Below are 16,038 nucleotides of genomic sequence, written 5' to 3'. Positions count from 1 at the left end.
ATAGCTAAATCTCTAACAGATCGTTTTGCAGCTAGCTGGGTCACCCGCGGCTTGTTAGTTTTTGGAACAGCCATGATCTTTGCCAATCTGAACTACAGTGGCACTTTACCTGCACTTAACATGTAGAAGTCACAGAACCATCTTCTTTTTTTCTTTTTTTTTTCTCTCTCTCTCTCTCTCTCTCTCTCTCTGGACAAGGTTCCTGAACAATTTAGGGAATATTCAATCTGGTCCAGCTGCTTTACTTAATTTGAGAGAATCATGGGACAAGATAGTTGTTTTAGTAACGTCTGTGACTGGCACATTTTCTGACCTTTGTTTGATGCGAAGTGTAATCGTTGGTGAGATCCGAGATTCTTTGATTGTCACAGGGGTAGCCGCACCTACGTGTTAATAACTCCTTCCTAGTATTTAAAACAGTTTGCTTTCTGTAGATTTCTCCTCCAAAATTATTTAACTGAATATGTACAAACTTGACGACATAAATATAGATGTGCACTCTGTTTTACGACATAATACATTCGTATGAGACGTATTGTTTTCTATATTTTAGAAACTGTTACTGTTGATGCTTACATTTGTAGTTCCATTGCACAGTGTTACTGTCCAGAACTCTACCTTCTTGCAAGTCACGTGATAGCTGGCAGGACTTTCATGAATCAGCGGGAAGTAAAGAGTCAGTCACCTTGAATCATGTCGATTATCCCCAGTCTCGTTCTCATCTCGCTGAGTAGAAACCTGCCACTCGTATATGTTCATAATGACGATGACAGATCGAGCGAGTTGGCAACGCGGTTTGTGTCATGTAACGGTAAACTTTCATTCAAGAGATGGTAGGTTCGAACTCCACCGTCGGCAGCCCTGAAGATGCTTTTCCATGGTTTCCCATTTTCACACCAGGCAAATGCCGCGGTTACTGTTTTCCCAGGCTTAGTCCTCTTCTATCCCAGCGTTGTCGAAATCCTATGTCAACAAGACATTAAGCAAGTGGGGGAAAAGGAAATAATAAGAGTATGTAATAGAAAATAATTATACATAATTAACTTAACAGTAGAGATCTGAGAGGCTCGGGATGAAGGATGTTGGATAACACCGACAAGTTTACACTCACAATGTAGGACGACACTATTTCAAGTCATTCACTGAAATACCAACAACTGACATACGGTAAGCCAGGGATTCAAGACGTTCCATTTTACTCGGGACAATCCTAATATTAAACATTTTCCGTGGTTTCTCATTTTCACACCAGGCAAATGCTGGGGCTGCACCTTAATTAAGGCCACGGCCCCTTCCTTCCCACTCCTAGCCCTTTCCTGTCCCATCGTCGCCATAAGACCTATCTGTGTCGGTGCGACGTAAAGCAACTAGCAAAAAAAAAAAAATAAAAAAAAAAAATAAACAGTTTGTCTCGGTGTGTGAACAAAATCTAAATGGATGCGAATGCCGCCATGTTTTTTTTATTTAGCCAAAGGGGCTGGACTGTTCACAAGTATACTATCTATAAATAATTCTAAAAAAGTAAAGTAAGAATTAGTAAGTTAACAGAATGCATGTGTACATGTATGTATGTATGTATGTATGTGTGTATGCATGTATGCATTTTATTTTCATATGACATTAATTTTTTATGTAGGCATTTTTTCGATAGCCGGACAATTTTTGAAGCTGGATAGTCCGTCCCCGCGGTGTAGGGGGCAACGCGTCTGCCTGTCACCCGACAGCCCCGGCTTCGATTCCCGGCTGGGTCAGGGGTTTTTGATTGTAAGTTATTAACATTCCTGACCTGGGGACTGGGTGTTTGTGTCGTCCTTAACGTTCCTTTCCTCACATTCAACACTCTACACTTCCGCAATTCCAATTACACGCACGTTCATATCACATGGTGCAAGTAGAGGCAAAAGATCTCTATAGGTCGACGCCCCGAACAAATAGCATTAAAAAAACACGCTGGGTAAGAGATATTTTCCCGCCTTCAAGAATGCATTAACTTTGCTCGGAAACTCTACGATCGGAAGAGACAGTACTGTGTAACATAACGACGTTTGATATGTAAATGAAATATTTATTGAACCACAAAATCAGAGGATTTTGGTGACAATATTTTCACTTGCAAAACATGGACGAACCTACCGCATTGTTTGTCCTCCCTTACAGCCTCTATTATAGCAACCGACAGTCATCTACGCAGACCACATGAAACATCTCGTGTACCGTCACCGACATTTCATGTTCTTCATTAGCTTACGATCTACCAGGACATTACGTAGTATTACTCTACACAATGCATGCTGAGCAAGCGCAATGTAATGCATACGAGAGCAATATTCGCTTGGAATACCATTACACCATTACGATTAGTTAGTAAAATATTCTTTAGAGGATGCACGAAATTATTAGTGATCATCACCAATATAAATTTACGACAATGAATGGATGCATAATTACAATTACATATTAAGCCACTTCCAACGTTGTTTGCTTATAGCTACGGAGGAGGGTAGTTTAATAAGATGAGACCTCCCAGATGCATAATTATTGAGTCCTCAGGAAGAAAGCTGGTTGGATTCCAAGAGTTCCAATATAAGTTGTTACACAAAGCCTAGTCGTCACTGACGAGGCGTATTAAAGAAATGAGGTATGATAAGTATCCCGATATTTTCTTCACGAAGTCAACTGACGTAGTCGATTTCATATCAGTCCACTAAGTCCACAGAAACGTATATATCAACTGACATAACAAACGCTCTCACACCATTTCAGGGACTGGTTGCATAAGGAATTGTGTTAAAAACAGACCATATTTTAGTAACGTTCATACCGAGCAAACTGGCCATGCGGTTAGGAGCCCACAAGCTGTGAGCTTCCATTCGGGTGCTAGTGGGTTCGAACCCCACTGTCGGCAGCCCTGAAGATGGTTTTCCGTGGTTTACCATTTTCGCACTAGGCAACTGCTTGGGCTGTACTTTAATTAAGACCACGGCCGTTTCCTTCCCAATCATAGCCCTCTCCTATCCCATCGTCGCCGTGAAACCTACAGTAGGCCTATATGTGCCGGTGCGACGTAAAGCAGATTATCAACAAAAATTATGTAGTAACTGTAAAAACCAATAAAGCATTGACCGAATTAATAATAATTTCGTGTGGCTATTTCTAGCCGAGTGCAGCCCTTGTAAGGCAGACCCTCCGATGACGGGGGGCGGGATCTGCCATGTGTAGGTAACTGCGTGTAATTGTGGTGGAGGATAGTGTTGCGTGTGGTGTGTGAGTTGCGGGGATGTTGGGGACAGCACAAACACCCAGCCCCCGACCATTCAGCCAACGAGTCGGGCATTGACCGAATTGAGACAGGGAGATGGAAGTAAAACAGTTGCTTAGCCATGCCAGATAATATAGAGCTATTTAAAATCGACAGGCCTAAGTCACTCACCAGAAATGGATCGCATGTAAATAATCTTACGGGACGACCCTACTGAGATCTTGGACAAATATGGCCGAATATTATGAGATTATGGTACTAGCAGACACTGCAAACTTCGGAGCACATGACAGAAGACGTTTTTAAATTTTTGTGGCTATTCTTACCGGTCCTGTGAATGCAATTTAATCACACCTGCGCGTGTCTTTCAGAAATACCTTGAGTCAATGCACAGAAAAATACAAAATATTTTACGATACAAAGCCGCTTTTAACAAAAACGTTAAAATAAAAGCTCTTAATAACTAACATTAACTAACATGGTACTACTAAGTATTCCTTTGAGCATCCAACGCTGAACAATTTTAAAACCAGAAAAATATGAACCTTACGTTTTCGAAAAACATCCATAAATTCAAAACTAATAGTTCAATATAAACTTGATTTTGAGTTGTTCTTAATTTAGACTACGGTATAATTACTGTCCCACCAAATTTTATTTAAATCAGGCAAAAATTAACGAAGATAGAAAAGTCAGTAAGATCCTCTCTTAAACCAGGATAGTTCTGTAACCCACAAGTCCGTGGTTTCACACCAGGCAAATGCTGGGGTTGTACCTTAATTAAGGCTACGGTCGCTCCTGCCTCCTCCTAGCCCTTTCCCACACTATCGTCACCAAAAGACTAATCTGTGTCGGTGCGACGTAAAGCAAATTGTAAGAAAAAAAAAAAAAAAGAGAACACGAGTGATGTTGAGGTGTTAAAGAGTCCCGCGTATGGGGATTAGAGGCTTCACGGTATTCAAGATATTAGTCACTCTGTCCCAAAATCTGACGAACAATGGCGAGACTGCGGGAAAATGGTCCGGACACTAACGTGTGCAGAGCAAGCTAACGTCTAAAGGGCACATCAACGTCAGAAGGAAGGCAGTCTCATGAATGTATCACAACTCAACGTCTCCGATCGACGTTTGGGTCCATGACAATCCCAACACCAAACAATTTCTAGAAAGGAAATACTGCACTGAACGCCTTTCATGAGTGACAACATACCTGAGTGATTGTACCTTTTCTGTTCTCACAAAAATGAAAATGCTGCACAGAAACAAAGCTAATGTAGAGGCTGATCTTCGGCTTCAAGTGACTACGCTTGTAAAACGCTTGGTCTTTGGAAAAACAGCACCATCCATCCCATTGATCCAATAAGCGCAACAAGTGAATTTTCGCTACTAAGTTTCCAGATCCAGACTGTTGTAATTATTAGCCAAGTGTCATACTCTTTTATAATTTCTGTGCATTTTAAAAGTATCTTTATGTAAATGAAGTTATATTAAACTTTCTAAGAAAGTAAATATTAGTCCAAAATTATACGAATAAAACCAAATATGGTCTGTTTTTTGTTTACTGAGTGCAGTAATACGTTCTGTTGCTAAGGGGTCCTTGGACATGTATGCGATATGCTCAGCGGGCCTCAAGAGACAAAAAGTTTGGGAAACCCTGCCATAGAGCATTTATTGGCGGAACTAAAACAGAGACAGCAGCAAAAGAAGAAAAAGTAAGGGAAGATGGAAGCCAACATTTCTTGAAGAGTAGCAGAAGAAAGAGCCAGAAATCACGACAAAGCTAGTCCAGTCTATGCCAAGGAGGCTTTAAACTGTCATTGGTGCCAAAGGAGATTAGACACTTTTTTGCTACATTTCTTGTCGGAACAGACAGCTACACAAGCCACTATTTTAATTTTGTGTTATTAATGATTTTTGTATATTTTCACGTTCTCATTCTCAAATAAAAGGTAACTGAGTATTACAACATGGATTTCCTTGCCACCTTTCTACTACTGACAGTTATTTCCGGTCACGCCAGTGACTGGATAGATACTTTTGCGACTATCTCTATTCGGTTCGCCTAGTGTAATTATTTCTATGTGACACCCATGACCTGCGCATTTTGAGTGTGATAACGATGTAGGGAGAGGGTAAAACCCGGTGTTGGCACATAGCCTACACGCGCTGAATAACACCAAAGATCTGCACAAGGCTTAACGTCTCCATCCAACGAACGAATCACCAACAACAGCGTCATATGCCTTTATTCCGTATTGACACTGCGGAGAGGTTTGAACAAAAAAATCATGTTCACAATTTGCAGTCTAACATACATTTTTTTAATAGCTGAAAATATTCAGAAATACCCTGAGTCAAAGCACAGTCAGCAGCAAGCTGAGTCAAGGAGGGCTTGGACAGTTTGAACATTATTATTAATAAACTGTCCTCTTTTTCACGTATGTACTAGAGCTATCTTGTGTTCGACAGACGTAAACCTTTGAAGGTTATCTTTTACTTCAATAACGTCAGCAAACTGTACTGTAATTTCAGATTAGAAATTGTATACCACCACCTCTAACCTGCTAGCCAAAATTCTGACGGTGATTTTTTTTTTTCACCATCACGACTCGAATCGGCTAAGCACGGTATCAAACTATACATACTTTATGCCTTAAGGATCATGGCCACCAGGCAGCCGACCATACCGTAATAATGCAGAGTGTTCAACGTTTCTTTAAGTGCTAACAGGATTCAAGCGGGACCATAGTACCTCAATTCTGCTCCGATAAGGGTTTCCTTAACGTGCTCTTGAATCTACTGACACGGGTCTCTCGCGTTTCAACACTCATAAATGCCAACGGACTGTTCAGTGGATCGAACACGCAACCGTAACCGTGAGCTCATTACCAATTGCTCTAAGTAGCCACTGCGTTACACAGTATTTGCCCAGAATAATAAATACAGAATACTAAAGAGTAGAAAAGCCGTGGTTTGTTATTGTAATAACTAAAAATGCTTTAACGAATATACAGGGTAAAATTTCAAAAATATGTTTCTCATACGAAGGGAAAAAGAAACCGTATCAGTTTGGATCAGGAAATGCTTTATTTTCTGAATTATCCGACTGCTAAACATGCACCTAGAATTTGTCAATACGTTTATTTGATAGAATTAAATCGGATACACCAATATGCTATGATGTGTACCTGTCCTGAATGAACTGAACAATTTTACAGCAACTCTCGGTGTGCTAATTATGCAGCCTGTCAGACAATATACACTGAAGAAAATGGAAATTGCAATACCCAGGAGTGGTGCTACATTGCTGCAATTGAACATGCAGGACGAGTGTTCGATTGTGATTCGATGATTACACTTTCAGGTCCCTCTGATCGCCAGTTTGGACAACAATCAATACAGGATGTGCCCACCACGAGCTGCAATACATTGATGCATTCGTCGAGGCATGGAGTCAATAAGGCCCTGGATCGCTTCCTGATGAATTGTGGCCCATGCTTGCTGCACTGCACGGGTCAGTTGTTCCCGAGTTGTGGGTGGCTGAGAAGAGTTGGCCAGTTGTCGACCCATCATGTCCCACACATGCTCAATATGACTGAGGTCCGGGAATCTGGCGGGCCATTCTAAGGTTGTGATGTCGTGGAGAGCTTCTCTGGAGACGCGTGCAGTGTGAACCCGGCAATGTCCTGCTGAAACATCCCATTAGCAATGTTCGGCATCATAGGGACAACCACTGGATTGAGTACCCTATCAACGTACTGTCGAGCAGTCATAGTGACCTCAACACGCACTAATTGTGATTTCACATTAAAGCCAATAGCTCCCCAGACCATAATGCTTGGTGTGGCCCTGTGTGCCTCTCGACAATAAGATCTGGGCGGCCCCTCTCCCCGGTACGTCGGCGCACACGATTCCGGCGATCACTGCGGGCAAGACAGAAGGCCAGCCTTATACGTCGCTGTTGTGGGGTCAATGGAACACCTTCTGCAGGGACACGGGCTCGTAAGCCAGCTGCACGCAGGTGATTACCAACTGTTTATTGTGTAACGTGGAGTGCCACAGCTGCTCGAATTTGCGCTGCTGTTGCATGGGGTTCCATCCGGGCCATCCGAATGATGCGGCGATCCTCTCTCACAGTTGTCTGTCCCGCTGGGCCTGTGCCAGGTCTACGAGTGTGGGTACCTTCATTTGACCACTGCTGCCATACACGTTGTACCGTAGATGCCTGTCGGCCAACACGTGCAGCGACAGTCCTTAGCGATAATCCAGCCTCACACAGCCCAATTATCCGAGCCCTCTCAAACGGCGACAGTTGTTGATAGCGTGCTCTTCTCTGTCGTCGAGGCATGTTTGACGGGGAACACTTCACTACACAGACTGCAAGTCGACTACGCTACACCAGAATCCGTATACTGGAGTTGATTCCTCCGCGACCAATCACGTGGGGAGACCCTGTAGCAACAATTCAGTGGGCCTGAAACTTAGATCGTTTACATACCCACATGGCATCGTTCCATATCTTGAAAATCAACACAAACGACCAATGCCTTCATGGTGTTGCAATTTCCATTTTCTTAAGTGTACTATGCCAGGAATGTCCGAGTGTGTTTGGTATTCGTTGGAGCGGCGAGCTGAGACCTGTATTCAGCGAGGGCTTGGAGAGTTTTATTATTATTATTATTATTATTATTATTATTATTATTATTATTATTAATAGACTGTTCTCTTTTTTTCAGGTATGTACTAGCGCTTTCTTGTTTCCGACAGACTTTAGTAAATATATTTTTTATTGCAGAATAAGTTTGCTTGTAATTTGGACTAATGCCCGGTAACTTGGACTGGAAATTTGTATAACTTGGACTTGTGCAGTGGCGGACAGTGTATTTAGAGGTTTAAGTTTTGAAAATTAGTTTAGCATTAAAGACACGATACATAGAGTTCGTTTTGAACGATGCAAAATAAATAACAAATCTGTCCTTTAATGTTTTTGTAGGTTTTTATGAATTTTGTAGTCCATAAGTTGTATGAAAATGTATTTTCGGAAATTCAACCATTCAAACGAAAATAATTTAAACTAACATCTCTACAATAAATATGAATTTGAATGTTGTCAAGAAACGTCTCTCTCCGAAAATAATAAAAGTTGTTAGTGGGACGTAAAGCAAATAACATGATTAGAAATATCTCTCTTTAAATATTTTCAAGCAGAGGAAATTAAATTTTAAATGTTATTTTTATTGTGTGTAATACTTTCAAATTATATCATTACAAATAATTTAAACCACTGCAAAAGAAAATATTACAATGCTTTCTGCCCATCTCCAAAAGGTTTGCATAGTATTGCATGTGTGATTTGTTCTGGAGGCATACAGTATGTGTGTATGTTATTCGTACAGGCTTCAATTTATTATCAAGTCTCGTATATTCACATTAAGACTGAAAAATTGAAATAAAATACACATTACGGGTAAAAACATGGCTTGTCAATGATAATTCGTTAGTCAAAGCATACTTATTTACATACAAGCAGGAAGATTTGATATGAATGAGCCGGCATCGACAAACGGGTGTACCAGTTGTATTCGTACACATAGACAGGATGATGCGTACCATTCGTTTGTGAAGCATGGAAAAATCTCAGTGACGGCATACGACTGGTGAAGTGCGTTAGTCTCCTTCCTAGTGGACATGGCTAGGAGTGCAGAGTTAAGAACGGAGCTTAAGTACACTATACCTAAACTGGCACTTAAAGGATTTTCATTACGAAAGATTGGACATCTGGTTAACAGAACACATTCTACGGTGCAATATGTGGTTGATAAATTTAAATACAAAGGCACTATTAAGAACATATCAAGGAAACCCAGGAGAAAGTGAAACTGAAAGGGAAGAACGGTTTGCTGTTCGGCTGATGAAGTCAGATTCCAAATTAAATCCACCAGTATTGAGGCAACTCACGGAGGAACGAACTGAAAAGATCAGCAACTCCACCATCCGTCGGATACTGTATCTCCATGGATATTGTGAAAGAATCCCGCGGAAATGGCCATGCGTAAGTAGAAAAAACAGATGGCTTGGACTGACATTCGCTAAGGAGCATATAAATAAGGAGAATGAATTCAAGAATGATGTTATCTGGTCTGATGAGACAAAAATAAACCTTCTTCGGGTCAGATGACATCCACAGAATATGGAGAACAATTGGTACGTACAGTGATGTGGCAAATGCACTCTCAAGTGTAAAATACGATGGAGGGTTTGTAATGTTTTGGGGCAGTATGTTAGCCAGAGGTGTGGGTAACATATATTTCATTGACGGAATAATGAACAAGGAGGGCTATAATGCAATCCAGAGGGCAAACGTGAAGCAGAGTGCCGAAAAAATGGGGATGCCACCTATTTATATGTTCCAGCATGATAATGACCCAAAACACACTGCTGACATAATTAAGACATGGTTGATCTGGAACATTCCTAAGCAGCTTACAACACCTCCCGGGCCTGCGGATTTAAATCCCATCGAACATCTTTTGGGCTACGTTGAAGGGGAATATCCGTAGGCAACATGGGCGTACGAAGGAGGAACTTAAAAGTGTGATTCTTCACGAATGGCAGAAAATCAGCCCGGGCATTTACAAGAAATTAGTATATTCTATGCGGCGACGATGTCAGGCAGTTATAAAGGCTAGGAGACATTCCACTAGATACTAACATGTTCCAGGAACCCTTTATTGTTTGTTTATTTCAAGTATTCAATTTGCTTAGGAAGATACAAGATTGTGGGCGCACTTTCCTTTATTAGAGGCTGTGTTTTGTTAACATGGTTGCAAACAGATATCGTAGATATATGTTTTCTAAAGGCTTTGTTGAATATATGTTCAGTGAATAACATCCTTTTCAGTGTATTATTATTTTCTGACATCCGTTGAGGTACCAAAGCAAACAGCCCATACGAATAGAAGAAGAGGTACTGTACATACTGTATGTACTTTCCACCTGCCACCAAATTCGACCCCTGAGGGCCTGAGAGCATTAACTGCTGGAAGATTACACTGTTCACTGTGTTTTCTTTTTCTTTTCTCTCTCGTTTACTACTGTAACAAGTTATTGCAAACTTCTGAAGACCTAATCGTTTGTTGTGACTCGTATCTTTTCAAGTTGCACTTTCGCAGACCGTTGTTAATTTCCTGATGAAAGTACAGATGATTGTCATGCGTCGTGCGACTATTATTGGTCTATCCTAACAAGTCCTATTCTAGAAATCGTCGTCTTAATTCTCAGCTTCAAGCTTGTCTGTCTCGTGAACTACGAGTATTACAATTTGCAGTAAGGTATGCTACGTTGAATTCATAAAGTCAACACAGAATATACCCTTAACACGTACCATCATGCACACAGTTATAATAAACTCAAGAGATGAAGAAATGCACTGTATTAATCAATTCACCAATTGGATTGCTCTTGGTCAGAAGCGTGCCAGACGTCGGGCAATGCCACTAGGACGAGTCAAGTCCTACTCAGAAGTGAATACACAAGGGCACTGACACGCGTGATTCTGTTTCTCACTCACTTGAACATGGTGGCTTCTGACGTTAAACCCCACTTGAGAACAGATTTGGATCTGCCAACACCAGATCCACTGCAGAACCCAGATCTCGTTGTGGCGAGCCGGATAACGTTCAGTCGGTAAATACGAGTCCGAATGATTAGATTTCCACACAATAAATCTTGCTTCCCCAGGAGGTCCTTCGAATGACTTTGAGGAAAAAGAATTTTTCCTGGATTTCAGCCGAGCCAGTTGGTAACCAAACAACGGGCGAGCTTCCCTGTTGATAGCCGCAAGACGTTCGTGGTCAACAGCAACTTCTCGACGAATACTTGGAGTTAGTACAGGAGTTAGTTTTAAACTACCTGTGATCATCCTGCACGACTCATTCATTTCAAAGCCCACACTTCTGGGATGAAGCGACTTATATCATAACGGGACAAGCATATTTCGCAGCAGAAAAGAACAGAGCTAAGGCTGCTGTCCTACGAACCTGTAGCGTGGCGCGTCGCTCTGTCACTCTTAGCTTCCATATGATGTTGTTTCAGATAAAAATATAATTAAACTAGCAAGGTACCCGTGCTTCGCTACGGTTTTAAACTGAAAGTTATTATTCAAAGTTTTACATTTTGGAGAGTCCACTGTCAGCTGAGCCTGTAAAATACACCCTCAGTTCGTACGTCAAACGATTTTGGGGGAATGATTATTTATTTTCTGACCTAACACTCATTTGAACCTCATGCGAAAGAATTAGATTTTAAACGCTATCTTATTTCTGTACCTGAGAACCAGACTATCTTAAGTCCATTTTTTGCCTTTTTGAGATAATCCGGAGTGTAGATGATGAAGGAGCGCTTTATTGAGCCAGACTATGTTAAGTCTTGTAAAACAATAATTTTACGAATTAGCAGTGTCAATATAATCTTTAGTCCTGAGAATCCTGTGAGCCAACTTATCCTAAGTCCACTTACGATACTTTGGTTCTAAGCAAATCATAACTTGCAATAGCCTAAGTCCGTTTAAGATAGTTTGGCATTAAGATTTTGTGTTACCATTGTAGTTCAAGTCACATTATTGACAAGGGTTTTGTTGATTTAGGCAGGAATATTACCATTGTTTTGCATTTTCTGCTCGGTTTCATTCATAAGAAGCAATGAGTCGTGGACGGATGTTGGTTGATCTTGCACTGCAGCTAAACCAGTGTCCAGGAGGTAAGAATAATATTGATTATTACAATGTATTCATATTTCTATGCTCTACAGATATTGAAAAGTAATTTGTTGACGTTTTAGAAAAGAGTCTTCCTCTTTATGAGCCTCACAGTAATCAGCTTGTTAATCAATGAGCTTAAGGGAACAGAAACTGCCTTTCCTGCTATGAATCTACATGTAGATAAAAAAAGTGGAAGTAAGTATTAAGTTCATCGCACTTTATACTCATGAAAGGTTATACTGTATTTGAGAAAACATTGTTTTTAAGAGTCAATGCAATTTGTTCAAGAACTGTTATTCTTGCGTGTGCTTTTATCTGTTGGATAGTAGCTTATAAATATTTTTTGTCCACAGGCCCCTACTGTTACGATGCCCGATTTTGTGAAGAAGAAGAAGAAGAAGACGAAGAAGATAGAGGAGAATAGGTTTATACTCAATTAGAATGTGTTAAAGTGAATTCGCATTACACTGACGTAGGTTACAATGATCAAGTCTCCACGCCTATTTACCCGCCGCTTGTTGCTGAAGAGATTTCAACTTGTGGGTAGTTCTGGTAAGAGATCACAGTCCCCACAAGAGCATTCGTTGCTGAATGACTCTAATGATACCCCATCCAGTGCCCTTTCTTCTGTTCGTGACATCAAGCAAACAGTGAGCGGAACATTTTTGCTCCCCTCTCGTACAACTGGTGCTAGATTGGTTCCGTACTCAAATTCCGAAGATGATTTTGAAAATAAAAAGAATGGTTGTAGGAAAAGGAAAAGAAATAATTTTTTGTGGAAGAAGAATGTGAGGAAAGTAAAGTTATTAGGTGGAGAAGAATGTGTCTCTTCAGCTGGTAAGTTAGTTGGTAAGCGTGTCCTTCGTTCTGAATGTAGAAACTGCAGAATGAAATGTTCAACAAAGGTAACTGAGGTTGAAAGACAGCAAATATTTAATGAATTTTGAAGCGCAGAGAAGAGTTGGGACGTTATGAGACAGTACATCATTTCCCTTGTGGAGGAAAAACTAGTTATAAGGCATAGGCCACGATGTCATGAGACACAACGGCAAAGAACAGCAAGAAATGTTTATCATTTAAACGTGTCAAACAATAAAATCCCCGTTTGTTAAGGAATGTTTTTAAATACACTGGGGATAAGTATTCAAATGGTGAAAACTGCCTTGAAAAAGGCCAGTGGGTGTGGTATGATTGAAGTTGATGGAAGAGGTAAACACACGCCATCAAATAAAATCTCAGAAGAGCTTTGTCATGACATTAGAGCACATATTGACAGATATCCAGCTTATGAGAGTCATTACAGCAGGGAACGAACGAAGAAGAAGTATATAGGAAGTGAACTGAATCCAAAAAAAATGTATTCTTTATACTGCCAAGAATGTACCAAGGAAGGAAAACTAGCAGCAAAAGAATGGTTGTTTTGAAAAATGATCAATGAAGAGTATAACATCGCTTTTAAGTTGCCAGATAACGATACATGTGACAAGTGCGATTAATAAAATATCCAGATAAACCAACCATCGACCACACAACATGAGATATCTGAAATTATGGAAAGGAAGAAAGAGCACTTGGAAGAAGCCACCCGCCGCTACAAAATGAAAGCAAATGACAAGGAAACTTGCGGCGAAAACGAGAAAGTCGTAATGGTGGACCCACAAAAATGTTTACCGACACCATATCTAACAAATTCAGAGTGCTACTACCTCAGGAAGTTATGGACACTGAACTATATTCTATATGATTCCACACTAAGACAGTCCTATTGCATGATGCACTGTCTTGTCATATAACTGTTCAGGTCAGAACAGAAATCATCAAATGATTATCATGTACTCCTGGCTTATTTCAAAATGGAAAAATTTGCAAGTTATTAACCACAAGTACTTGTTACGTGGGCATACCCACATGGAAGTGGGTACTGTACACAGCATTATTGAAAGGAAGAAGAAAAGGATTGAGACACAAAACATCTTCACTTGTAATGATTGGATAAACTTAGTAGAAGAAAGTGGAAAAAAATCTCGAAGTTGAAAGAATGTGTTTGGCAGAATTCAAAGATTTCTTGGGTATTTCAAGCAAAGCCACCAATATGATTTTTCTGAGGAAGAAAAACACCCTTGGGAGAAAACGCACATATTTCTGAAATAGTTTGGATCCAGGTGAGAAAAGACAAACCATACACCTATCAGTACAAAACCTCGTTCCAGGATGAAATGTTCCAAGAAGTCGATTTGAGGAGGAATACCAGAAGTGCCAGGACATCTTTCCCACAAACTCTTCCTGTGATTAGAACTGTTAAGAAGTCAATTAGTAAAGAAAAGTATAAGGATTTGTGCACCATTTTGAAGTGGGTTCCAGAAGAATATCACTTGTATTTCAGGAATCTCAAGACTGAAGAATCCGTCACAGAATACTACCCTGACTCGGAATAAAAATTGCCTGGTTAGCAGTTTTGGCTCATGATCTATAAACTTTAACATAAGCGCAGTAGCGCTCAATGCTGTACTGAATTTTATTGATGTTTTCTTCCTTGTAATTATGTGTATGTTCATAATAAAGTCAATGTGAAAGGAGTTAGCGCTGTAATTTTATAGTTTAACATGTCTTCTCCTATCCTAAGTCCTCTTCACATCCTGAAAAACAGATATCTTAAGTCCACAAAAGTATTTAAAAAATGAGAGAACAAAACCCCGTCATCACAGTATGAAGTACAAGTGCCTATGATTATATACATGTAAGATAAAGCCTTTTGTTACGACCTTGTAGGGAAAGTTCTGAGTAAAAGTTCGTTTTCTGGTTCTACTGTTAAACTTACCATTTGGACTTAAGATAGTCTGGTTCTCAGGTACAGATTTAACATCTAGGATGTAAAAACGACCAACCTGTGAAATTTTGATTTTGTACGTCGAACAGTAATGGATGAATGAATACTTGTTTAAGGGGTGAATGTTTTTAAATATTGATTAACATCTAGGATATAGAAGATAAAATATAAAAATATAAAAAATAAGTTCGTGCCTGTAACGGTTTCGGAAGAATGGATATTGTGTTTTTGAGAGTCAACCACCATCTACACCCCTTACGGGAGAAATATTTTGAAGTATACGATATTTTACACCTAGGACATAAAAGAAGAACCTTCCAGTAGAATTACAACTTTGTATGTCAAACGGTTTTGGAGGGATGAATAATTTCGTTTACGGAGCTAACCTCTTTTAACACTTTAGGCGTGGAACGTTAATTTTTTTTTCCTATTTCACACCTAAGATTTAAAATATATTTTGTCTTCGTACGTTAAACCGTTTCGGAGGAAGGAATGAATATACTTGTATTCGGATCTTAACCCCCATTTAACTCTCTGGGCGGTTAAATTTGTTTCAAACCTTCTGTTATTTAACACCTAGAATATCATTTGAAATTTTAACTGCATAATTCAAACGGTTTCATATAAATGCATGTTTTGTCATTATTTCTCACTCCACCCAGTCAAAACCCCCTTAGGGATATTTTTAAGTCCATTTCTTATTTGTATCATAAAAAGAATTAAACTCCTTAAGTTGATTCCAACCCCCTCCTCCGCCACAAAATACTTGTATCTTTAATTTTAAAGGAGATTCCAAATACCAATTTCCTTGTCTGTAACATCCTTCGTTTTCGAGATACAAGTATCCTCAGTTAAAGAATTCAACTCAATTTTCAATTAATTTCTCCTCCCTGAATTGGATTTTCCGAAAATATCATAATACGCGTTTCTTTATTTTTAAAGGATATTTCAAATACCATTTTCACGCCTGTAACATCTTCAGTATTTGATATATAAGTACCCTCATAAAAAATATTTCAACACTTTCTTCACTTCTTTTCACCCACTCCGCCCCACTTAAGTGGAATTTCCGAAACAAAACAAAAAAAATACGTGTTTCCTTATTTTTAAAGAAGATTGCAAATACCAATTGTCATTTAAACTGTTAAGTTTTTGAGATATGGATACGCTCATTCTAAAAATTCACCCCTCTTTT

At 39.7% G+C, this 16,038-nt stretch overlaps 1 protein-coding gene across 7 annotated transcripts in view; it reads right to left on the bottom strand.

Moving 5' to 3' along the window:
• The window catches only part of Fak (protein tyrosine kinase 2 Fak), a 795,737-nt gene that overhangs the window by 492,727 nt on the left and 286,972 nt on the right, over positions 1–16,038 (bottom strand). The window lies entirely within an intron of this gene.

The sequence above is a fragment of the Anabrus simplex genome, chromosome 3 (genome assembly GCF_040414725.1).
Source record: "Anabrus simplex isolate iqAnaSimp1 chromosome 3, ASM4041472v1, whole genome shotgun sequence".
In the NCBI taxonomy this organism is placed as follows: Eukaryota; Metazoa; Arthropoda; class Insecta; order Orthoptera; family Tettigoniidae; genus Anabrus; species Anabrus simplex.
The sequence above is the reverse complement of the archived record's forward strand: the minus strand, read 5'-3'. Positions and strand labels throughout refer to the sequence as shown.